The following is a 27,993-nucleotide window of genomic DNA, read 5'->3' on the forward strand; positions in this document are numbered from 1 at the left end:
ACTCAACCAAATCCGTCGCGATATGCCGACGCCGCGAAGGCGATCGTTGCCTCTTGACACCATCGACGGCCAGCCAGAGGAAGAGAAAGAAACTGGACGGGCGAAAACCGGTATATCCTCTCGAAGATCAAGAAGGCCATTCTCCTTCATTATAAAGCTCCGTAAAATTTTGCTCACGCGGGACCAACTTATCTCGCAATAGGTTAGTTCGATACTTGATCGACCTTGATTAGGGCTCGAATTAACATTGATTTTGCCATAAAATTCAATGACCTACTGGGATATTCGTCCATAATGTATGGAGAAAGCTTTCCGACAAGTTTGCGTTTTGGAATCATTTTAAAAGGACCCCAGTTAATTTATATAATTACAAATTAGGTTAGAATGATTTCCTGTAAAAACTCGAAGAGAATTAAGCAACGCATTCATATCAGGTATTTTTTTAGGTCATGGGCAAAGTCACACTGACCCAATCTGAGGATCCATCCATCGAGAGGATGTACCGTGAACCGGCGGCGAAATATAAGCGACGGGAAAAGTCGACCTGGCTGGAGAGGTGGTGCCTTGCATCAAGCCGATTTATCTATGCCGACAAAATAAATGCATCACGTTAAAAGGAGGTTTGCATGAATTACGTTACAAGATCCTAGGTGAAAACATTTAGAGAAGGCTTAAAATAAATTTTAGATGAAAACTTAGTTATCATGGTTTTCTGAAAATCCCATGCTCCTTGTGATAGGTAAAGTGGAATTTAACATGTACACCGAAGTGGCAACATAATCAAGTATGGATGTAGTGGATGGTAAGAGATCACAATCAAACTTTTAATAGAGCCAAGATATAGAATTTTTGGTACATAATGGTTTTAATGAGGATTAATAATTTTGGTAAAAAATGGCAGCCTAAAATAATGGCACCATAGCATTGCATGAATGAATCAATAGAAGAAAAATAAGAAAAAATGTTTGTAATTGTTTTTCGATAGCAGTAGAATGGCTGGCGAATAAAAAGAATTCTCTTATTGTTTGAAAATTCATATTTCTCCAAAATTAGACGTCATTAAATCTTGGAGAGGTCGAAAGGACTAATGAAATGAAGTTAAAGCATCATTAGCAACAGACTTGCTAATAAGCTGAGCCAACATTAATCTTATCCTACTATCTATGGCTTACCTTGGCGCTTATCAAGGATCAAATGGACGGCCAGAAGGACATACTGACCTCCAGATATATTCGCTTAGTCTGTGCTGAAGGGATTTCGTCTGAATAATTTCATTTTAGGCATTTTGCAGCTAATGACCTCTTAAACGAAATGAAAATTCCGTAATGATGTCACCAAAGTAGGATTAGCTCAAATTGAAGTTTAATACGATTTCTCACCAGTCCCAATTAATAAAACATGTAGTTGAAAACTTCAAATACTACAAAATGTACTAATAATAAAACTCTGTGAGTCCGATTTGTTCCCAAAGCAAGATTTGTCACAAAGTTTCGTTTCACTCCTTCCCTTTCCCTCAGAATGATACTCAATTTCAAACTCTCAAGGTCGGTATTGGCTTAGACCCTTTCACCCACCTGCCTTACTAAACCCAGGTCTATCATTTCTTTGCTTTCGTAACTTTTTTTTCTGCCATCGGAAATCGTTCCTTATGGGAAATGGAAAGGTTTTCCGTGGCAAATGGAAAGAGGGACACCTTGCATACGTGCCGTCACGTCCAAGCTTACTCGGTGTGGCAAAGAGAATGCTTAATGCTAGTGATTGCCGAAATGAAGAGTGATATGTGCAAGGGAAACACTTTCTGCTAAAAGGGATGGATGTGAGTGGGCAAGTTAAAAGAAGATAAATAAGATGTTAACAATTTAAGGTCGGAGTATTGAATACCATAGGATGGTTATGGAATGTTATTCAGTTTGGAAAGTAAGGACGCAATTGGGCTTATATGAGTAACGATTTCCGAGACTTTGATTCTTAAATATCCAGGAAATTTTATTTATCGACATATACGTACATATTCATGCGTGATTGTACTGATAGGGTGGAAAATCCACCTTGTTTACAATATGTTTTCTTCAAGACTAGTGCCCAATGTGGACAAAACCTAGATCGAAATAAATGTAATGGTGTTCAATTTGACTACCGATAAATATGTTAATCAAACCCAACGCATCAATCATATGTAACACAATATTTTATATAAAATTCAATTAATTTTATGTCATAAGTGTGTTAGCTAAATTATTTATAATATTTTTATATTGTTTATCAATAGTTTTATTTATAATATCTGGGAACACCCCTATAACGTGCATGTTTTTGAAAACTCTTACGCTAGTACATACATTATTTTATTATTTCTATTTGATTTATGATAGGAATAGTTATATATTTATCTATAAAAAATGATTTCATACTTTAAAAGAGTGAAAGTTGTTTAAAGAAATATCGTTTTCCTAATTTAAGCCATTTTGATCCACAAGGTGTCCCAAGAAGTATGATAAACTTCGAGTGAAGATATTTTATCCTTATCCTCTAAAAACAGTAAATGTCACTTATTTCAAATATGCAATATGAGTAGAGCTACTAATATTTAAAATTCAAGCTCCAAGTTTTATTTTCCTTCTAATTTCAACATTTTCAACTGGTGTTAATTTGCCTTTACTTCATCATTTATTTTACTTTATTGGCGACGATACCGAAAGAAATTGTTTCAAAACATTTAACAAAACAATTTATAAAGTCTATAAGGCAGTCAGAAATCCAGGCAGTCTCGTACGAGTATAAAACATCAAAAAGTTATTTGCTTTGGAGGTATATGTATTGAAAATAAAAAAATAATATTTTTGACTCAGTTTCCTCCGATTAATTCATCGCATGTTGAGGTTTTTGTGCAAATATGCACAGATACGATGCATATTTTGATTCTACGCCCACATATTATCTATTATATTCTTCGCTTAACAGCCATAATTACTAAATCTATATCCACATGTCACTCCGAAAGCCATCATAAGTCTTTGGAAGGTAGTGATTCCAAATTAAGCATATACTATGAATGCTACATACTAGCAAACTAAACCCCATCAATTCTAAAATATATAGGTACCGGCTTAGGAAATAATTAATGTTTATAAGGAAAACTACTCTTAGAACCACTTTATATTGCAATAAGTTTGAATTATGAATTCACTATGGTGTTGAAATCTACTAGTGATAGCTATAACTGATTACACTGTATTAACATAGTAGAATAATTCCGAAATGGTCTTCTTCTTTATCTATATAATAATTTATGGGTGATACAAATAACAAATATTAAAACTCCTATTTCTATTTGTTTTGGATAGTTAATCAGCCATTAATTGCTCGTCGGAGAAATGGCTTCTCGATATGTATCTCATATTTACCTCGGTATTTATCTATGATCTGTCTTATCTTATTTTAGTTTCTAACTTGAACTTCTGCCTTTCAGAGATTCCCAGTGGCTTTTCTAGCAATAAAGTCTCCATTATGCGTTTCTATTTAAATTGTTTTACCAATATAGCTGCTATTAGCTACCTTTGATCGAATATTGAAATTATATTTACATTTGAATTTAGATGGCAATACGGTAAGATTAAATTGCTCATTAATCTTCTGGTCACATTACCACAGAGCTATTTCAATGATACCTACTTTTCTGCCAGCATGCTCGCATGTTTCCTCTATGTGGTCTAGGCGTTCGATAAAATCTGATTTTCCTCTAAAAATTTGCTTAAACCTAGTAATTTGTTTCATTTTCATTTTCCTAGTGCTCATAGGTCTTGGGTAGTGGTTATGTAATTTTATAATGCTACTATAGCTTCGTGATGACAAAATATCGAACGTCATCAAATAAGTGGCCAAATTTAATTACAAGGTCTACCTAACTACTAGCTGTTTTTAAATGTCAAACTTATACACACAAATGCAACTCATAGTACTTCTTTTTTCTGAGATTATCAATTTTAGTTGGTTAATAATTAAAATCCATAAATCTATCCCCGAAGTTTATGAGAAAACAGAAAAGTTTTCACTAACATCAGTGATAGGTATAATGGGATTAAGTCGAATATAAAATAGCTCGAGAGATTGTTAATTTAATTAGAAATTTTACCGTGGTAAAATTTCAGAAATCTGAAGTACATACCTTCTTCTTCCCATTATTCAACCAGGCTTCAACTAGAAATGTGGTCATGCTACCTGAGGGGTCATCTGGAAGCTCTATGGAATGAGAAATTTAGCTTTAAGCGTTAAATAAAAATTCGGGGAGGTATAGTCATTTTTCTTGCCCCTGACAATTACTGTTCTCCACGCAGTTGTTAAATCCTGAAAATAACTGCACGGATATTTTACTAGGAGATTGTATTAGGGCTTGGCCAAAGGCTTCGCCCGGACTTTGACTCCGGCACTCTGGGGTCAGTTAGCGAATGTGGTACACTGCTACTACACCGGATATAGCCCAAGATCATCAGTGAAACCTTCCCATTGAATAACTTTCTATTAATACATGAATAAATCGCGACATACAGGGTTCTTCCGGAAAATAAGTGTACTGATTTTTTCCCGCCGCTCCAGGCGCGCCCAGCACCGCTCTGACGGGCTGCGATTGGAGGGGGGTATGTTGGCAAGCGACGCTGAAAAAGGCAGTCTGCTCTGAGCTGTGGTGTAGTGAGGAGCTCTGTTAACGCGAACCTCCACGCTCAACCCACGTCACGGAACGCGATGCCGAAGTTTTTGGAGCAGCGTTATTCCATCAAATTTGCGGTAAAGCTTGGGAAATCGTCTACCGAAACTGTCGGTATGATTAACCAGGCTTACGGGGGGTCAGCCATGTCCAGAAACATGATCTTTCGGTGGCACAAGATGTTCGTGGAGGGCAGAGAAGAGGTCGACGACGAACCACGGCCTGGACGCCCATCAACGACACTCACCGACGAAAATGTGCGAAAAGTTCGCAATGTACTGAACTCTGATCGTCGTCTTAGTGTTCGGATGACAGCAGAGCAGTGTAATGTGCCAAAAACAATAGTGCACGAGATTATTAGGGAGCAATTACGGATGCGAAAAATTTGTGCAAAGTTGGTGCCGAAAGTGCTCAGTGATGATCGGACTTCGGTCGGACTTCTTGGCCAAGCACGGCGTGGCAACGCTGCCGCACCCGCCCTACAGCCCGGACTTGGCACCACCGGACTTCTTTCTGTTCCCGAAGATAAAGAGGAGTTTGAAAGGAACGCGATACGGGACTTTGGACGCCGTCAAAGAGGCCGTGACGACGTGTCTTCGAGAGGTTCCCGATGATGCCTTCGCGGGAGCGTTCCAGGAATGGGAACGCCGCTGGAACAAGTGTATCGACTCAAAAGGGTCCTATTTTGAGGAATATTAGCTTAAGATATGTAAAAGTGCAATAAATTTTTTTTCCTGAGCTCAGTACACTTATTTTCCGGACGAACCCTGTATTATACATATGGATGTTTCAACAGAAGTACAGGCTGTTTCCACTTTTAAAAAAACATAAGAAGGATTTTAACAAAAATACCCTTCAATTTCGCTGCTTTTAAAAAATTGAATTTTCTTTTTCATAATAAGTTTGGTCATTAGACTGGCATCTCTAAAATTGTTTAAATTTGGAACGGTATATGTGTGGTACGACAGGATACATTTCAGTGGAAATGTTCTAGAACATTAATTCGTTTTTACGTGAAATTAGGATTTTGCATAAACATCACAAGCGATATATGTTTTTATTAAAGTCGTCAAATTGCTAAATTAATGCACCTTGACTCTAAATGCTTTATGAAATAATTTCTCAGATTAAGATTATTATGCATTTATGACCAATAAAAGTTATCGTTTACTAAGTGAAAAAGCAAAAGAGCTGCTATAAATTAAGCCACACTTTAATATAGGTGTACTCTCCTTCCTCATCCTCCTCATCAGTATTTCAATCATGGGATTGTTTACTGCAGCTCTCCATTCTACTCTATTTAATGTCGATTCCCTCAATTCCTGATACCTTCTCTGTTGCACGCCCTTTTTAATTTTTCCTTTGTATATGTTTCTTAGTCTTCCTCGAGGAATCTTCCCTTCTATTATATTCCTTATCGACCCAATGTGCCTCGATATGTGTCCAATCGATCTATTTTTTCTTTGCTTTAGTGTTCCCCACCTCATGGCCCAATCCTCTTCTGCTCTTCTTTATACTTCCTCGTCTCTTACTTTGTCTCTCAATTATATCTCCAGCATTCTCCTCTAGCACCATGTTTCAAAGGCTTCTATTCTTCGCTGGTCCACTTTTCCAATGTTCCAAGCCTCGGAACCATAGAGCCCTATGCTCCACACTAAAGTCTTGACGAATTGCGTCCTCGTTTACAGCCTTAGCTTCATTGAACATAGTAATTGCCTATTCTCCATGAATGCGTTCTTAGTTTGGGCTATTCTTCGCTTGATGTCGGTCGAACTTCTTCCATCCCATGCACTGGCCAGGTAGATGATGCATATACATTTAATATATATATATTATATATAATATATATATTATATATATATATATATATACACACACACATTAACAAGGAAACGCTTCTTAAAGATAACACTGGATTGATGACGAAAAATCATATCTCCTTCATAGAAGCCACCTTAATTTGATAACATTTTATTTATTCACAAATATTAAATTGAGGCAAATCCAAACAATCGTAGAAACGCTAGCTCAATATCTACACTTATTTAAATACGGAGTTTCGAGTTTTTCGTAGAGAAGTGGAGAACAAGCAATCCTTTGGTTAAGGTAGCGAGGTGAGATCTATGCAGTGCTGTATTGCTGGGATGAAAGGGATATGACGTAATAGGTACTGTTCCAATCCTTCAAATGATAAGGTGAAACGACTCAATGTTTTGCCTTTGACACTAATGAAATTAACCGAAACGTAAAATAGTGAATAAATATCTTTTCCATTTTATAGACCCCGTTAGAAAATTGTATTAAAAAGCAGTGAGCAAGTCTCAATTAATTAAAATTATTGTGAACTTATATTTGAATATTAAAATATTGACGGATTTTACAGATAATAGAAATTACAATCCAAAAGTTTACAAATTTTTCGTGGTCGAACGAGGAAAATTCAGGATTCATATGCATATGGTATATATCGTAAGAAATTTAATAAGCCCATATTATTTTCTTTCATTTATATGAGCTATCTCCATTCCTCGCCGTAATGTGTCCCTCTAAAAATCGTACAAGGCGATCAATCTTTCCTTTTTTATTATTAGCATTCCATCGGGTCGGGTAGATATTTTAAAGAACCATGACACTAAAACCAATATACACACAAGCTCGCACTATCTTGACAAAAAATATCCTTATTTACAGCAGGAATACTATCCTGTGGAAATTAGCATAAGTAACCGAAAAGGCATTGGCATTGATGGTTATCACAGATCTTGGAACCCTTGGAATCTTGCAGATGTTGCTTAACTTTATTTCACTCCCTCTTAAGTCTCTTTCTACTTACTTATTTATTTTTATTTATTTATTCAGTATGAGTCCGAAAACAGCACATTTTGGCCTTTACATCGAACTATTAACAACGATAACAACAGTCACATTTACAAACACCCAAGCCCTAGGTGGAGGAAAACTCACCCAGGCGGGAATCTAACCCGCGACCCTTGGAATGGCAGACGAGGACGTTACCCCGCCGCCACCGGGGTCGGCAATGTCCCTCAATTCCTCATTCAACCTCATATGTAAAGGTACCGCAAAATAACGCTCATGAAATAGTTTATGGAAGTTGACTTGATGTACTTCAGAAGAAGGAATAACACCTGTGAACTTCAAAGGTGCACCAGTGAAAACGAAAACATGACGAATTCAATGATTACCAGTCAAAGATTTGTTTTCATCACACCCTAGTTTTCAAAGGACACATGGACCTAACTTTCCCCTTAATAGAGAGACTGATCTCAATAAACTCTACTAAATGATTCCAATCTGATCTTTGTCTTAAAGAATTGCGCGGTGCAAACTTGTAGTGCCGTGTGGTCTGGTCTTTGTGATGTAGATATAATGGCAGAAAACTCAGGGAAAACCTAAAAAATCAACTAAGGCCTTCAACAAATCGTATCAGTTTTGAAATAGACTGACTCGATATGGTTCTCTAGGAAGGAACTCCCTCACGGACGCTGAATGGCTGGATTAATGGCCTTTGGTGAGGCTTTAGGAAATTTAAAACTGTTTTATAGGAAATCGTCATATTCAAAACACAAGAGATGACTGTTTGAACGGTCGAGTGACGTGGTTCTAACAGGCACTCCGAGGGCGCAACTCCGAGGCGGCACTCAAAGGAGCACCTTCCACCTAGGATTCAAGAGTGGTGCATGGGGGGGGGTACTCCTGGTGCGGTGCGAAGGCAGCAGTGGAAACGTGGGAGCGTGAATGTCCCGAGGGCATGGGATTCACGGTGCGTTTCTTTCAAGATGAGAAGGCGCGAGGTGACCGGGTGCAGCCGGAGGGCATTGTATTCAGAAAAAAAGGAGGAGAGAGAAGACATCGTCGAAGACGAGCTAGCGGAGGTAGGGGAGGAAACTGTGTCCGGGGAAGGAGGGGAAGGGAGAGCTAGCGACGGAGGCTTGTGAACCAAGGAATTCCCGGATGAAAAGGAAAGTTTCTCCTCTCATCGCGCGCGCGCGACCGCGAGTTTGAAACTTTTTCCGTTGCATAACCCTACCCCCCTCCCTCTGCCTCCCAGCGAAGATAATATAATGATGCGTTATGCTTTGATTGTTTTCGTCCATGCACTGCGCTCCATAGTGCAGAGACGGCTCAAAGTGAATTCTGAAATAATTCATCAACGTCTCAATTTTGTTTCCTCCACAGCCTCACAGCTCAGAGAGCGTAGCCAAGTCAATATTGTTCATATCGATCTGGTTTCCATAAAATTTCTTTTCAAATTTTTATATTTATTATATTATTGGCAAGGGTGGGCGAAGCAAAAACATTTAAAGAAATGTATGCACCGGTTATTTCAGAATTTCATCTGATCCTTTCGATTTATAAATTTTCCACCGCTGATTAAAAGTAAATTATTAGTGTGCTCTTTCACTGTCTTACGGTAAACAAAACACATTAAAATATCAATTCAATAGTCATTAAAAAATCAACAGATAGTAAATTTGTCTAATCAGTCAAATGTTACGAAATTTATAAGTGCATTTGAAATGTGCGTTAAATATAGTTTGCGGTGGAGCGAAGAAAAAAAACTGGAGTATTTTTTTAGAGAAAATGGGACGGCAAAGTCTTAACATTCTCTTGAATATTTCCCAATCGTAGGGAAACTCCAAAGTAATTTATTTAGTAATTACAAATTTCACCACCATGTACAAGAAGAAAAGCAACGAAATATTCCAAAGAAAATTTTTTGCGGTATTTAGTTCAAGAGATATTATGAAACCCCTAATTTGCTTGTCCTGTGACTGCGTTTTCTCTAGTTTAAATATATTTAAATTTATGCTCTTGGAAAATTATGTACAACCAACCAATGATTCCGGAATGAATTTTTAAGAAATGGTGTTTTTACTTATTATGCTGTTATCTTGATTCATATCTTCAAAATACTTAGGAGGAGGGTATTTCGAATTTTTAGCATTTTTTAAGATTTGATGTAATCAAGCTTAGAGAGCGAACTGGACCTGTGAATAGAATGCATTCTTTTTTATGCGTACAGTATTCCGGGCTTGATTATTACATTTATTCACTTAACTTCGCTTTCAGTGCACAATCACGAATAACTTTAAAAATGAGTCATTACTATAAAAATGGATTCCTCTTATCGATAGTCTTAGAGAGCTATTACAGTCACAATGAAAACAAATTTAAACGAACGTTTATCCTTCTAAATGAGCGTCATACTTCAAGCAGATATAGAAACTTTCCATAAACCCCTGATTATAGAAAGGCCATTTGAAATTGAATATACTCCAGCGTGAAACATATACAAGTACTCAAAATAACACATTTTTATTCAATTGTTTCAGGCTTCGCTTCGTGGAAGTATTTAATATCCATACTAAAAAGGAAGACTCGTACTTTTCCACAGATTTTATTATACGGTATAATTTTTTTTATTGTACCGTAAAATAAAATCTGTGGAAAAGTACGAGTCTTTCTTTTTAGTATGGATAACACATTTTTGGTCGTCGGAGTGCCCTTTCAACAATGGATTGCGAAAAAGGACCTATTGCCAGGCTCGCAGTTCTGAGAACGCCGTCAAATGGACACAAAAAAGAGATCAACACTTGCATAAACTGTTGAGCACGAGAGTGCCTTGGAGAAAAAGGGGAAAGAAGCCGCTTCTCACCTTTCAAATTCTGACTCCACTCAAGGAGATTTCAACGCATGTCGACGAGAATTCGTCTGAAAGTCCTGCGTGATCCGCCGAGCGAGAGGACACCGTTCTTCTAACTAATATCCCCCGTCGATGGCAACTGCCTTCAAATCCGCCGCACTATCAAGATGACACCCAGAGGACCACACTAGAGCACGTCCGGCGAACCCGTCGAGGAGACCGTTCACTATGGGAGGGCTCGTGGTAGGGGGGATTGTAGCGAGAAGAAATGCGGGGTGCGCCCGACGTTCCAAGACCTCCTCTTTGTCAGTCCCGCGCACACGGTCGGGGAGCGAACATACAAGTGACCCACAAGACTATGGTGACGCTTTTGGTTCGTTCCGCGGATGGGAAGGGACTGTCCTTAAGGTGAGAGCCGTCGGCTCTCTGGAGCTGCAAGAATTGCAGAGGGCAGAGTGGGGAGGGGACGAAGGAGGGAGGCAGGGTATTACATACTACGCACACCTCCCTTCCCCTGATGAAAATACCCCTCTCTCTCGCGGGTGGGGTGTGAGGAGAGACGAGACGAGTAATAAGGGGTGGAGGATGAATAGGGAGGGGCCGGAGAGTTTCGAGCGGGGTGGAAACGTAGTGAATCAATAAGGAGGGGAGAGGGGTGAAAAATTTAGCATGGGAAGCTTTTTTGACGTTTTAAGTGACGGGGTGGACGCGGAGGGGGATAGTGTGAGTTCAGGTATGGAAGCATTTAAGGCAGTGGAGGGGTATTATAAAAGTTGGCCGAGTTGGAGCGGGAGGGGGAGCTTAGCCAATGGTTACTGTATACGACCCCATTTCCCTCCTCACTCTTCCATCTGATATCTTTCCTGCGCCTACCCCTCCTCCCTTCCTCGGAGCGGGACCCTCTCCTACCTTCCATTAAAAAAAACCCCTCTCCTCCGTTTTCCTCGTTCTGCCTACGTCACGCAACCCAAATGCCAGTTCTAATATCCATGGGGAACACATCAAGAGGTGTTTTTTCCCTTGGTCACATGGGAAGACCTTGCGGACTATGCGATACCCCTTTTTTCTTTTCTTTTTTTTAACGGCGCCTTCGGGGCTCATAAACTTGTTGAGAGTGGAAGTTACCGGTCGTTCGTGCTCCTTGAGTGTCTACGTCATGGATATGAAAACGAAAGGGGACACGTACCTAATTTTTGGATATTTTCTGGGTGAGAGATACTCCGTGACGTTGGCCTCACGCACATAATGCTTCGAATCGTAGAAAGTCAGTTGAAATCAAAAATGGATCACAAAAACGCAGTAGTGGCATGCAGTGCCACCTGGGTCCATAAATAATTAGCGGCAAGAACACATTGGATATAATTTAGACATCGCGATGGTAATTTTCTGGCTATAAAATTATCATTGAATCAAGTTATGAATTTCTGTTAAATTGAAACAAAATTATTAAATCATCAGTTATATCGCTGTTTATTTGCGTAATTTAAAGGTTATGTTCCACCATTGAAAATTAGAGTGTAAGGACCTAATGATTTCAGCATAAATTTATTTATTTGAGTTCAATACCTTTATTCCAAAAGTTGCCTCACATGTTTTCTGGAATGACCTTTCTCTTATACGAAACGCTTATGCCTATAAAATGTCAAAGAAATAATCTATAATTAATTTGCACATCATTATCACCCAATTTGGTCTTAGCACCGTATTTGATATTTCACGGAAGTAAAACCAGTTTACACGTTAAATTTCGTTGAAGAGGCCCTATTTTTTTTAGTTAATACATTTAGTTAATTATCCAATATGGAAATATTTGTCAAATGAATGAAAGCAGCAGCCATACTAACAAAATAATGCTAAGTCGAATTTAGAGTTAACTCTTTCTGTCTTTCCCAGTCATTCTTTTACTAAAATTAATCCTATTGCTAAATGTATCATGGACTTTCTTCCAAACAAGGCTACCAAAAAATTTCAGGAATAAGCTCTCTTATGGATTTGAAGTATTGCATGTTTATTTTTGTTAAGTAACAGTATCAAGAAAGATATATAAGTGAAGGTAACACATGTTACTTTGCTCAAAGACTATAGGATTAGAGAGGCTTTTCAACTATCAATTGAGTTCACATTAAAAAATTTTTGAGTTGGTGGTTTGAATAAACAAATGCATTGGAATTGACAATTTTTTCATCACTTAGAAATTTGCAATTCTCGGTTAAGGATTCAGCCGTAACTGATGAAAAAATAGTTTAAAATAACTAACCAATTTTAAAAGGTAAATATACACTTATATTATTTAATTTAACGTAATATCGTTTATTTTCTCCAATTTTAAATATAGTTAAACTCATAATTTTAATTGAAAAACTGTTGGATTTTCAGAAACCATTGGAATTTACTTTTGAAATAAAAATGTTTTCTCTTAAAGCTACCTTTATAATATGCCAATTGAATTGAGGTTTACTCGCCCACAGATAAGAAACGTTGGTTTCAAGATAATCATCCTTTTATAACTTAAGGAAATTTTACTTCCGTTAATGTATCCCTATTTTAGCTGCAGTCACATAATGGACAGCGCCCTTTCGAATATAAACCAGGCCTTTTTTTGTAGTTCGGTTTTATTTTAATCCGGCCCTATGTTTACTCAATCAGAACTCTTTGAACTTTAAATAGTTATAACTGTATGGGTTAGATAGATAAATAAATGTAATTAGGTTTTTTATCATTTCTATCTATTCCCAAGTTTTCCTAAGAGTGCCTCCACTTTCCACTCGATAATTACTCCCACTCGTTTTTTTCCAAATTTTGCATCTATTTATTTCCAGAAAGGTAATTAGGTTTTTTATCATTTCTATCTATTCCCAAGTTTTCCTAAGAGTGCCTCCACTTTCCACTCGATAATTACTCCCACTCGTTTTTTTCCAAATTTTGCATCTATTTATTTCCAGAAAGGTCATGAAAGAGGAATCAAAGCTCCGAGATCCTAAGAAAAGGGTTTCTAATCGGTCCACTCTTGCACTTTGGGTCAATGGGTCGGAAATGTCATTTTTCGAATTCTTTGACAAGATCATGGACATGACCATTAAAAAATTAAAAAGAATTAAAATCAATGATTAATGGAAACTTTAATATGAAATTACAGGAAACGCATATATATGGTACATGATCATAATGATCGAGCCTTTGGTAAAATTTCGTTTTAAGGGTGCTCTTGCATAGTATGTAATGAAATTATTGATCTAAACTTACGTTTATTTACAAGAGAGGCGCCGGAAATGAGACAAAAAAAATATTATCACTCAACTAAGATTTAGTGTATTTACCTTAAAAGCATTAAAACATCCTGATCTTGTATCGGTTGAGTCAAATTTTAAATAAGTTTCCGTGTAGCACTGCTAAAAGCAAGAGATGATATCAAACCGCTGAGAAAAAAAATCTCTGGAAATGGTATTATGCGCTTTGAGCTATCTTACTCTTTAAGAAAAAAGGAATAAATGGTCATATCAACGTTAACGTTTAGTTAGTATGGTACCTATCCATTTCATTATCGTAATGTTAATGCCCTGCTGTTTTTAGAATTATTATGAACGATTATCGGTGAGATTCTCATATTTTCAATTGGAAGACAAAGTTTTCCTCGCTATAATATCGATACTTTAAGGAATGAATCAAGATTTTTCTAAACATATCTCCCCTAAAATCTACTTTCTTTTTTTTGTATTTCACGTGTGAGAACTTGAATTTGGAGCATCAAAGCCAATGAATTGTAGACGTTTTAGATAAGAGTTTCGCCAGTCATCTTTGAAATTTAGGTCATGGATATCGTCTCTCCGGATGATTCATAATGATCTATGGCGCCCGAAACACAAGATTCTCGGAAGTGGCTTTTATGAATGAAATTTTAGTGCGAGAACTACACAAACCATTTCTCTGAAGGTTTGACGAAGAATGGTAATATGCTAAAATATTGATTTTTCAGGACGCCTAATGGCTTAGCGGTATTGAGCGCTTTCTTATTTTGCAAACAGTATTGTTGCGCGCGAAATACCGGCAGTGAATCGTATTGAAGGATTGAAATCAAAAGGATTCCTTTCTCTGATTTTTAATATTGTTTTTTTAAATAAATTTATTGAATGATATGTCCCGATTTTATCCGAGTATGTAGTAAATACGAAATTGGAAATCGTTTCTTTTCAATAAAATCACGTATCTCACTTTAATTTCAAAAGAAAATTTTCGAAATATTTTTTATTTTTATTTTATTTAAGAATTACGTTGCAATTAGGCAATTTTACTGGTGGCAACGGTATATTATTAACCAATGTCCCCAAAAGTACAAACACAAAGAATCTACATTTAAAGTAATACTTAATCACAATGTGACTTAAGAACCTACTTCAAGTATTTATGCAATGCGATAAAAAGCAATACTGCAATGGCAATAAACCAGGTTATTGAAATGACCTTTTTAAAACAGTGCAAATCGTTGAAAATTATTTAAATTGGAAATGTCACACCTAAAAGATATAGGGTTTTATATGTTTGAATGTAAGTTATTATCAGTAAGTTTCCGTCTGTAACTGATGGTAAAATTCAATATGGAACTTTAAATAATGTAAGATTGGGATAATTGCTCTTGACCGTAATCTTTAGGAATCCTAGGGTAATCATCCAAAAAATTGATTTCACGGCCGTAGCAATGCTCTACCAAGTTAAATTGACATAATATCACAATAAAACAGTAGCATGAGAAAATAGAATGATGCAGTTCTAGTTTTGCAGTTCCAGTTCTAGTTGCGGTTTTCCTTAAGAAGTTTAAACTGTCGAACGAAAGCGAGTTCAAGGTTATGTTTTCAAATTGTGGCATCCTTCTACTTTCAGACGTCGGTTTATCGGACAAAGCCTGGAAGCCATCAAGACTTTCAATGCTTTTGGAACGGTTTATCTTGGTTGGTAAAATAATTCTAAAATGCATTACCACATTTGGGATCGAATACGATATTTAGGGATAATGGGGTTGGTGTAGTTAACCTTTAGTCGATAACATAATTTCCCTCTCGAAAATATAACCTACGAGCGTCTTTATCTATTTTACCACTGTCGATGAATTTAGGATTTTTTATAACTTTTAATATTGAAATATTAAGCCAGGAGGATTCTAAACATGGATACAAAAGATATGCCTGTTTAGTCAAAATATATGCTCCTCTTAAAATAACGTAAAATGGAAAATTATTGATAAATAACTTTTAATGTTGAAGGAATTATTAACATTAAAGAATTGATTTCGATTTCTGAATTGGAAGTCGGAAGGAATAGCTCAGAATATTGTGATTATAGGCATAGGGAGTGAGTTTGTCCTCGTCATCCATATTTACTAAAACAATGGATTTTGGTCCTTCTAATGCCTAATAATCAAAACAGTGATCGATTAAAAATTAAATATGGATTTAATATTAGTTGCCCATGCAGATACTATTCCTTCTAAGGACTAATTTAAGGAGAATCGTTAGCAAGCTGCCGACTGCCTTGATATACACATATATTGTACATAATATAAGTACTATGAACATATATTGTTATACACAAACGTTTTATACAGTATACAGAGGAAAGAAGGTTTTGGGTGGACCTAGAAATTGAGACAGAATGTAGTGGTTAACGAAATAGGCTTTGATCTAAAAGGGAGTGTATTACACTGCATTACTCTTCAACACTCATCAGGTGTGAGCAAATTCTACTCACCGTATGTTATACATTCCTTTTTTAAACCTTCATTTGCCAGATATTCGTGAATATATTATCCGTAATTGAAATTCAATTGCTGCCACTGGCAATCCTTGAACATTTTTTCTGCTCTCTTCGAATTTCTCCCAACAAACTTCACTTCCTTTATTGTGCTCAGTCTTATTTCACTTAATTTTTTGTTGTTTTATTTATAAAAATCTTTTTCATAGCTATATTTAAAAAATCTTAAAAATAAACTTCTCAAGAAAAACGTTAGGAACCAATAATAGATTTACATTAAATTTTGCCCAAAGATTTTTCTAGGTGTTACATAAAAGTTAAAAAATCTATGTACATGATAATTTTTTTGAAAATATGAGAAAATTTGGGAAAATAGTAGTGCAAAATTTACTATAAAGGGCAGATTTTTTCATCTGTAAATGACAGTCAGTTGGATTTCATCTAATTTATGTCTAAGTCAGAAAATCAATAAAGCAGAAAATAAGTGTCAACAAATTGCCATTCAGGTTTTATGTTGAGAGTGAAAAAAATACTAAATTTCACTTTTTAGTCCAAATAAATTAACCTAGGGATTGGTGATGAGCCTTTATTCTTACGAAAGTCATATGCATGCGCAATGCAAGTATCTGGGCGTAAACAATCAGGATTTTGTCAAACTATGTTCAAGGGAAATACAAAATCATGGATATCATCTTTCGCATCCATCGCAAACATCATTTTGCAAATACGCACATGCTACAGGTAACTTAGCTATTTCAGGAAGCCATAACTCTGCAAGAACAATATTTATTGAATGACACTTAACTTACACCTATTCAATAACTCCATGCATGCATCAAGAATACCATGAGTATATAAAGTTACATCGAGCTATTCCAACAAGCCTAAAATCATTACTTGAATATAAATAGTAGCTCTTCATTATTAAAATGGTTTTCTTTTGTAACAAAAATTCATGCCTACGTTTTATGGTTTAAAGATGTGTAGTGCATGCCTAAACCCGCCAAGGGTTGTCAGCCTAAAATACTCACTAGAACAGTTGACGATGTTGTGGCGACTTACTGTGGAGTGGATGTGTGTATTTTTTATTCGTACCTTTGAGGATGGTTGATAAGCCACTGTCAGGGTGCACAAAGCGTTCAAGTGCTGAGAGAAACCCTGGGTTAGATTCAGTCTCTGATTACAAAAAAAGATCGAGGCATAATTTAGCATATAGTACTTGATATGTCTTCAGCTCATTAATCCAAGACGGAGCACTGTCTAAAAGTCTTCTCACTCCGGACACTGAGGCCGGATATTCACTGCGGCAGGTTAGGTAAATCTACTATTCAAAAATCTTACTCCAGAGGATTGTGCTTCTGATAATTAGTCGGCCAAACTAAATTGTCATGAATTCACGTCCTCGTGGTAATTGCTTGATGACCTATCCTCGGTCATAGATTTCGCTGGGCCAGAAAAATGACCTAATTATCTTGGTTCCTGGTGAAAGAACAATACTCTATCCACCAACTCACCGAAGAGTGTGGGCTGGTCGGTGCCTCGGGGGAGTTCCTCGAAGCTTCTTGCCAGAGTCCTTCGACCTTCCTGTTTAGCACCACTTTCCGTCACGAAACGGTTGTCGCTCGTCGGCCGGAGGCTGACACACCGGAAGAGGTCGGAGGTGTCGAGAAGAGTGGTTCCTCTGCGGCCAACAGAGGAAGACTGACTATACAACGAGCGAACGACTCGTCAACAACATCCTCCCTCTACCTCCCTCCTCTCTAACCCCTCTCAATCCCACTCACCCCACTCCATGCCCCTTCTTTCTCTCTCTCTTTCATCGTCTCACCTTCCTTTTCACTTGAAGATCCAACCTCTCCTCTAGCCCCTCCCTCCTCCACGCTTGCTCCCCACTCGTTCCCCTTCCCCATCATTCACCCACTTTACCGGCATTCCCCACCCTCACGGGTGCTTTTATTGCACTCCCGCTACCGCTTACTCACGATTACTTTCTTACCCGCGGGCCGCGAGTCGTATTTACGCCGGCGTTGCGCGTGCAGCCGGAGGTGCCGCCGAGAAGAGGAAGGTTGGGTAACTCGAGAGAGTGTCGCGGTGGGCGTCATGTCTCCATTGGAGAGAGAGACCCGGGAAGAGGGTGTCCGCTCCGTTCTCACCGCCACGGCTTCCTATGGCCGTCGTTCCACACTGCCCTGACTTAACGCTAACCCCAAAGCGTTTTCCAACAGTGTGTTGACAATAGTGACTAATGGCTTGCAGAAGGGGGAAAAACGGAAGAGTGGACATTTGCCTACTATCAACCACACATTCCATGAAGTTAATAATTTAGTATACCATTCAACCAACTCCGTACTCCACTTCAAGTGCTCTCCATATGACACCCAAATAGGGATCAAGACACCGATGAAGATTTCTGCCCCCACCGGAATTCTAAGCAGAATAGTTGAGGGTGAGAGAGTAATAAAAGAAAGTTTCTTGTAGAGACATTCTACAATCGGAAATAATAGTTTAAATTGGTCTCATTTCAGGCAAGTAAAACGTATTGTGATGATAAATAATTGTCATTTATTTGGCTCTATGCTGAAAAATTACTACCAACATTAGAATTACAAAAAGTATTTTCAAAGCATCACAAAGACTATTTAAGCGTGAAGTTTTGAACGGAGAATAGATATTTATGCTCTTAATTACCCTACATACTAATTGATGTAATTTTATGGGAAAGTATCGAAAAAAATGCAAAAATCTAAACCAAGTGGAATGGAAACCCTTGCATTAGATCAGCCAATAGAAAACCGGGCATATTATCATACACCACATAAATGATATATTAATGCAAAGGTACACATGAATGCTTTTGCATATAGAATGGAATCGTTTAAAATAGTTATCATTCATGGGAACTTTTCCATTAAAAATTCAAGTGTTTTTGATCTTCCTTCCTATGTTGTATTAAGGTTGAGCTTTTAATTTCCTATCTGAATAATTTATTTGCAACGGGTATAATCGACATTTCACCTATTTGATCAGTTTTAATTATATTTTCTAAGATAGATGACCATGGTAGATGATGTGACCCTGTTTTCTCTCGTTACTAAGCAAAAACTATATTGCCGCCGTATATGTCCAATTATAACTTCATTAACGTTTCTTTAGGCAGTTAAAATATTTCCGCTGATATTTTTCAGGAAAATTCTATTTAACTTGATTTTACCAAGTTAAAGAAATTCCTGGCGTGACTATTAATGGAAAACAGTTTGCCAGCACATACATATAGATGCACAAATATACGTGTTGGTGATCGAGAAAGATACTCAAGACAGTAGTTGTTTCAGGCAAGGCTAAGGAACTTGTGAATGTTTTTCACCGGAAAAAATGACAATTATTCTTAAAATAAAAAAAAATAATTTCCAACTTTTATTTTAATAATAATTTGATGCTTTATAAATAATAACAAGTCTTATATGAAAGTATTGGTTCACATTTTCAAAATTGTGCTGATTAATAGAAAAACTTGAGAAGATTTCCTTTAAAATGTATCGCTAAATACACAAGTTTACAGTATGAGTTAATTATTACATTTCTCATTACGTCATATCGAGATCTTAGGTAATAAAAAATTATGCAATTTGCGAAAATTTTGTTTTACATTGCTATTGATTAAGTAATCACTTAAGCCGATGCTAAGGAGAGATGGAGGATGTCCACATTACTTAGAATTATTGCCTTGCGTTAAATTTGGAATGCGTTAAAAGTTGTGTCATTGGAACCTTCTTGAGTAACCATTAAAAGAAAGGTTTGTTTATGATATAACATTTTCGTCTAATTTACAAGGCAAGGAACTTTGGCTTTGTTATTGAAACACATTTCAGGGGGCTCACTTCGGAATTCCGCCTGTTGATTCCTACCGCTGGTCTGGGGCACTTCGCTCGTTATGTTCATGTACATCTACATCTACATAATACCCCGCAAGCCGCCGCAAGGGCGTGTGGCGGGGGGTTTTAGGTCACCACCCGTAAAAAGTAACAATACCACATGCCAAAAACAACAGCATGAAAAACTACACCCACAGCAGCGCACACACTCATGCAAAGATTAAGATAAGATGTTCCTGGAAGACTTTTGTTCGACATTTTAATCATGTCAATATGCTTATTGCGTTCATTTTCTTCAAAGTAAGTTTAATTTGCTCTTTTTTTAAGCAAACTTGATGAAAACCTTTGTGCTTACATACGCAACCAATTAAAAGTGTAAAAACCATTCGGCTTGACGAGGATGGTTTTTACACTTACACTCCTTTAAAGTTACTTTCGCGTTATCTCTCGCAGTTTCTTTGTATTAAAAGTTCAACGTCAAAAATTTTCCCAAACATTTTCAGAGTGACCTTCACAAAAACTAAACTTGGGAAATATATCTATCATATTAGAAAAAGGATATTAAGTTATAGAATTAAACACTATACATTACTGTTAAACAACTTTAGGTGTTTTAAACAAGACATTGAAGTAAATTATTCAAAGCTTAGAAAAATATAATTTTCATTTAATGATAAAATGACGTCTGTTGGTTGGAAATAATTTTTTTCTCCTCTTTTAAAACGATAAATTGCCTAGAAATCAATTTATGCCTGCTACGTTATTTATGTACGCAAGAAAAATAATAATTTTACTTTCAAATTGTTGGCTTTCTTAAAATAATATTTAGAGGGTCGGTGATTCTCTTTTAACTCCCTAGTTATTATGCGCGCGTAGCTATAAAAATAAGTTTGAAAAGATAAGATGCATAAGTTGGGAATAATTGCATTTGGGAAACTAGTTTCAGGTACATCGATAAGATCAAGAATAGAGTAAAAATATGCTGGTAAACACCAATTATTATATTTAGAGTCAGTGTTAATGGACGACCACTATTCTTTCAGTTCAAACTACGACTCTTTCAGTTCAAAATCCACAACCGATTTGTGCATCTTATCCAATTTTTTTAGATTCATCATTTGATTTGTCATTAGTGTAGTATTCTTAGTCTCTCTGAGCAAATAATAAAATTTCACCTCCGCGAGTCATGCCCTGGGATATTGTGCATTTAGACTTCTTACAATGTAAGTTGCTTTGCTTGCTATTGATAAAAGTTGGAAAAAGTTTGTTGTGATTTTCCGCGTAATTTAACGCGTACTATGAGTTTCAATACACATTTATCAGCTTCAGGTATAAAATACAATTTTCTCCATAAAATGCTATGTATATCCAGGGTAAATTGTGGATTACGGAATCGTCGGGATAAAATTAAATTTTGCGCATGAAAATTATGCATGTGCCTTAAAATTCGCAAACCGCAAGACATTTTGAGGAAAACGTCAATTAAATTTTATTATTATATAGACGTATTTCCACTAATTGGAGTTGGTCTTAATCACTTCTGGAAACGTAGAATCTTTAAATCGTAAACTTAGCTATGATCTATTACGAACCAATAAAAAGTTGCTTTGAAAAATAATGTTCTTCCTAGGATTTTTTCTACTGACAATCATACACATAGTAAAGTGAATGGTCAATAACGTGATTAAGGATCGGAATTGCCAGTTTTGTCTGCAGTATTTTTTCTCTTGAACTAAAAATTAACGCCTCAAAGATAATATTTACCTTTCAAAACTCCCCTTCCCTTTCGTGAGATACATCAAAAATTTCGTTGGATTCCCAGTCATATATAATATATCAATGTCATTTATTTATTAGGGGCTGAAGTTGCCTTGCATTTACGCGTTATTTAAATAATATTATATTAAATTTTAAGATTAGATTTTTTTCCCATGTTATAGAGATTATTATTTTCCATATTATTAAGGTTGATATTGAATACTATATGTCTGTGACAAAGCCTATCTAAAGACATTGAATTTAGATATGCTTTTTCGTGATAGCACTCGTCACCCGTAGAATGGTGAATCCCCGTCCGAACGAACTATTGACCTTTCCACCCAGCGGCCGGGACGCCCTTCTCGGATGCGTGTACCCCCGAGGCGTTCGAGGCCAGGTCGAACGCGGAAGGGATTACGCAGGGCCGAGCGGTGACAAACAAAAGGTGAACGGCGAAGGACGCAAGCGCCTCCCTCTCGTCCGGAGGCTCGCACGCGTGCGTGTGTCTGTGGAATGGGGAACTAGGAGGGAGATCGGAGGGATTCAACGGAGAAATGGAATGGAAGGTCGTGTGAAGAGATGAATTGTCCAGGAGAAGCAGGCCGCGGCAGCGGGGTGAGTTGATTTCAAGGAGGGCCTGCAAGTTAGGTTTATTTTATTTCATGCAATTGCGAAAATATTGTGTATCGGGCCTAAATATTTACGGAAATAATTAAAATTTCTTTTTCATACCTACTATATGGTTTGATTAATTAAACAATCTTGATAGCTAGTAGAATTCAATGAGCTCGGTCAGTTGACCCAAAAATACTCATGAGTGAAATGGTCACCTCCTAATATCATCTCCTTGGGATGACGCATCTTTGATCAGCTCCTGGACCAGCGAGAGAAGTATTCCTGCACGGGCTAAACAATCTTGAGGCGTAGAATATTTTACTACTTCGCCATCAAGAAATAGAATCCGTTATTGCCGTCCTCATTTTTTCTTTTGAAAGAAACCTTCACTTCTTTCACGTTTTATAGGGTACCCACTCTATCACTTCTGTGTCCCGATCAACAATCTTGTATTATACGAATGACCGTCTATTTATATGCTACTTTTTTCAAATCCTAAGAACATATGTGATAATTTAGTCGCAAATTTGCGGTTTTTGGCTTGGCTGGTTCGTAAAATTATTTGCACATTCAATACTTAGTTAGAAATACTAAAATTCTGAGTGTCAGATTGGTTCCGCAGTTAGTGATTGCATTCCGATTTTATAACGGGAAATGATGAGCGAAAATATAAAGATTAGTGGCTCATATATAAAAAAATATCAATTAGCCGAAGATAATGAAAAAACTTAGTTGAATCCACTTACAAATGTTTCAGTAATTCGAGCCGAGTTTCGACGTTTTGACATCTTCAGGTCAATATGTACATCCTCCGAAAAATAAAGTAAGAAATAATTTCCTCAATTATAACCATACTGTTTGACTCATAGAATGGTCATGTCCGGGTGTCACAAACTTGTGAATGAATGGTTAAATTATTCTGGCATGAATAAAAAAAACTAATTGAAGTACTTTCGCTACCGTATGAGTCACATATAGGCAATGCCTTTCCTTCGAGTATAAATTTAACCTTTATAGAAAAATCTTTTACCACTATGGAAAATATGTTATATATCAACAATCAGGACCTGAAGTGCATGTGAAAAATGAAAAAAACGCCCTTTATTGAATCCTATGAATATTATTGATAATCACGTGATAAATGGTTGCAATGATTTCTAATGCCATCTAATTTTTTGTATCGAAACTGTAAACCGAATGTTGAGACAAAAGCATGAAAGATTTTCTGCCTCTTATTCTTCCAGGGCATCTCCTGAATGCTGTGATGGTTTTGAACGGGAGAGGAGAGGGACAGAGGAACTGCCTCCACTATGAAGAAAAGTCAGTTCAAGCCTCTACTAACCTAAAGGAGGAAGGGAAAAGAAACAAGACGAGGCATATGGCAAAAAGAAAAGATGGAGATTGTGGATCATTGTTTGGATTTACGGATTATAACGGTGAGAATCTAATTGCCAGGTTTCGTATTTACCCGGAGGTACGCCGAGAGGTCGTGCCGGACGTCGCGGTCTTCGACCAAGGAGGTTTTTCATATTCATTCTTCCGGACACATGCAGTAAAACTTTCATTGGAGAACACGCCATCAAAGGTGTACTCCCCCCAACCAGCCTTTTCCTCGTTGGTTTCCTCTCAATCTGCCGCCCACTCTATCGCCTTGGTGTAGGGGAGTAAGGAGGGCAGCGTGAACAGAAATCGCTGAGCTTTACAAGTCGCTCAGGAGCGTGGGCAGCGGGCGAAAAGGAATGCATGACAATGCGAGTCAGCACACGCGAGTAACTCCAACTTCAGAAGGGGGGCGGGGTAGAAATCAATATTGTGAGCCAGGTCGAGGGCTACGTGCTACGACCACTTGCTCATCGACAATTAACCACCAAATGTAAATAGTTGCTTAAACTATAAATGAAACGGTACAGACAAACACTTTGAATTATAAATGAATCCCAATAATTAAATCAGAAAATTTACTCCCAAGTTTTTTAAGAATTTCTTAAGAATATGATTTTCGTGGGTGCAGTCCTATTCTGTATTCCTAAATTATTTGGAACGAGGAATGGCGTGTATTCTGTGCTTGAGGTACTGCTCCAAATGCCTGTGTTAGAGAATTACATGTTTGCCTTCGGTTCCCTGAATATTAACTAGACATCTGAAGGGTATATTAAAATGAATATTATTATCGTTTTCTTAGCAGCAGACCGGGTTTAAAGAGACCTTTAATTGGCCCTGGTACTAATTACTACTCTCATTCTAAGCCCTGTCTAACATGGCACAAAAAGTCCTTAAATACCACGTTTACAATATCTCATTCTTAGCTCTGCAGACTTTCTATCTACCTTAATTTCATCCAGAATGATTATTTTCCTCCCTTTACGTCCATTTCCCGGAGTTCTTCCCTCTATTGCCGTTTTCAGCATCCCATTACTTTGAAATATGTCCTGAATTCACTAGTTAGAGATGGGCTGAATACTTTTAAACTCAAAATAGTCTCTGGAACAAAAGTGTAGATTTAATTTATATATTAGAGAGGGAATACGGTCGCGTAAATTGTTGAAGCTTTGGATCCGTGTTCAAATAGTTTGTGGAATGGGTCCTACCTGAGATGAAACTGGAATGGCGGAAGAGATCGACTAATTTATGGAATAAGAAACAGTTGTTCTTAATGCACATGGAGGGGAAATATTTAGTGCTGCACGAGTGGATATGTGAAATACTTGCATTTTGTTTACCTGAACGAACTTTTGGTGTCTTCCCTCTTGATCCTCGTCTCCATCGATATTGAAATATTTACTTTCTTTTCGAAATGCTTAGGGATCTGTTCTCTTAAATTTTTTCCTTGTTACGAAAAGTTTGTCCTTTGTTTAGTTTCCAAAAACAGATATTTTTTCGGTTCGTTTCATCATCTCCGAACGCCTTGTGTTCCTTTAGATTTTCCGCGGCTCTGCTGTTTACAGTTTTCCGTCTACCTGAGCACTGATAGTTTTCTCTCACCTCTGTTCTCGTCTAACATTAAGCCTTATTAAGGCCTTATGTTCCGTCAGTTCACCTCGATAATATATTTTTTTTTATTGCACTCCGTTCTTAGCCTACGTTTTGACATATACTACACCACATTTCTAACAATATGGCCCTTCATCTTCCTTTATCCAAAATTACTCTTGACCGCCTTATATGATGTTTTGGTGTTTCTCTTCTACATGCTGTCACTTATTCCTTCACAGCAGGTTTCATTCCACTCTTCCATTGCCTAATCAGACATTTGTATGCGCTAGTTACACAACTCATCGCAACGGGGATTCTCATCTTCGTTTCTTGTGCAACGTTTTTTCTCCTTTATTTAATAATCACTCTTATATGCGTCATTATCCATAGTCCCTCGGTGTCAGCCTTTCTACTCACAAATTGATTTTTCTTTGTAATGCGTCCTACACATTATTCCATTTTCCTTCTCCGTGGGTCTCTATTCTCGCTTCATGCGTAATTTTCCTTAGAAATTTCCGCTGTCGATCTTAATTTATGTTTTATCCACTTGAGCTTCTTCTAATGCCCTTGGCTGCACACTATATGTGTCTGTGCAGGGATAGTTATCACGATATTTTACTTGATTATTTTTTTCTTTGACAATCAAATTTCATTTTTGTTTATTCCTCTCCATTTGTCTGTCTATCGTACTATCGGTCTCTGTGCTAATAATTCTGGTTCTGTGCACTTACTCATATTATATTCTTTTGAAAAACTCCGCTAGAATTTTTGGTATTTTGTCTCTCTTTTCCAAATCGAACAATACTGTTTACATTTTCGCCATTTATTAACCACTGAATTAGAATTGTACATTATTTTTAGGTTGCTTTTAGGTCTTTGACTCTAAGAAAGTATATCAGCGGTTGTAATGCATTTTTAAAATTTCCTCTTATGTTTGGTCCGCTGGGTATAACCTATAACCTCTTTGTGATTGAAGGCTCTCCTTTTGTTGTTTGGCCTCTGAGAATATTTAACCGGAATGATTTTAATCATTGAGAGACTGAATCTTTTAGGTAACATATGAAGTTAATTTTCTTCCACGCTTGAATTATAATATTGTGTAAAATAACCGATTCATACATATGTGCAAAGCTTGTATACGTGAACATGACTTCTATTGCACCCTCTGCAAGCCACCACTAGTTTGTGGCAGGGGGTGATTACACACCAGAGTATTTATGACGCAAAATACTATCCCCTCCTACCTAGTGAGGTGGGATAACGTTATTCTGATACCTTATCGTTCGTAGAAAATAAAATATTAAATTATATTATTTTATACTAAATCTCTCTAATTTGATTGAAATGAGCTCACCTGACGCTTACAGACGGAGAGTAATCAAAATATACTCTACGGCGAGAGTGGTTTCCCCAAATTTCATATTTTTCTTTGCGATTTCCTGGCCTATTAAATCAGCCAGCGATTGCATTTGGGTTGCAAAAACTCTTATAAAATTACGAGCCAAAAGAAGAACTATTTTCTATTCCATCGCGTCTTCCACAAGTTTGATTCCTGATCTCCTGAACATTATCTTTGTATTTATCTTCGTCGCATTTTTATTTTGTTTCTTCAAACAAAATTAGGGTATCAGCCAAATTCTTTCCAATGCTTTTGCAGTTTCTAAATTCACAAATGACTGACAAAATTTTGCCGCGGCGATCGATGGTAGTCAACCTTACTACTGAATTCTATTTTGAAAGCAACTTCTTCTCTGTACGAACAAGGCCCTAAGTTTTTTCTACTGACTCTCACACAAGCTTTTGGCAGTAAAAAATTGAAGAAATCTTCTGTAACGAGAACTCTCTCGGAAGTAGTAAGCAAGAATTTTCTTTAAAGTTGATGCAGAGTAATTGCCTGAGATATCCAAGCATGCTTTCCTTTTCAAGTTTCTTTTTAATTTCCAGAGTTATTTAGGCCGTGAAAAGTGAATTTGTTTCTCCATATCGGTTATGACTGATAAATGTTATGTATTTATCTATATTTTACAAACTAACAAGTCACAGTTATACCTTCGAGCGGACACTTCATAATAATTCAATGCTTATTGCTTTCTGAAAATTAAGTTTTCAATATCTCACTTTCTTCTCACGTCTAAATTTCACAAGATTTGACAAACTTCCATGTTTCAATAGAGTTAGCGTTACTCACTCCATAGCGTCTTTGTTCATATTTACAAAAACTTGTTTTTGTTCCCTGCAGGCTAATGCATGCTCTGACTCTTATCCAAGAGTAAAAAAAAATAATTTCAACCACATATTTCCTATTTCATTTAAAAAAACCTTAGTTAATTGAAGGGATATGACGAATACGGGAGATTGTTCAATATATTTGCCAATACTCTATGTAAACCAGTTTTCAAATGATTGCGGTGTTTCGGTTCTGCTGTTGGCTTGAGATCATTCTTGATCGTAATTTGTGCATAAAGTCAATTTGAAGTTATTCCTACGCATATAAATGCCTATGTAAATGCATAAAAGACACTGATATTTGAATTATGCAAATATGTTGATATAAAATTCAATATGTATATCAGTTTGACATATTAGTATATAATTTATAAAAATATATATCCGCCTCAAGTCCTCAACTCTCTTTCTTTCTCTCTTTCTATCGAGCTTCCAACTCT

At 36.9% G+C, this 27,993-nt stretch overlaps 1 protein-coding gene across 1 annotated transcript in view; it reads right to left on the reverse strand.

Annotated features, from left to right (window-relative positions):
- Window positions 1–17,786, reverse strand: part of LOC139687668 (putative fatty acyl-CoA reductase CG5065) — a 58,249-nt gene extending 40,463 nt beyond the window's left edge. Inside the window, exon 1 of the mRNA XM_071584910.1 lies at window positions 17,624–17,786. The gene's annotated coding sequence lies outside the window, so the exon portion shown is untranslated. The remainder of the gene's footprint in view (window positions 1–17,623) is intronic.
- Between the last annotated feature and the right edge of the window lie 10,207 nt (window positions 17,787–27,993).

Source organism: Hetaerina americana, unplaced genomic scaffold (genome assembly GCF_022747635.1).
Source record: "Hetaerina americana unplaced genomic scaffold, ioHetAmer1.1.p SCAF_2, whole genome shotgun sequence".
NCBI classification, from domain to species: Eukaryota; Metazoa; Arthropoda; class Insecta; order Odonata; family Calopterygidae; genus Hetaerina; species Hetaerina americana.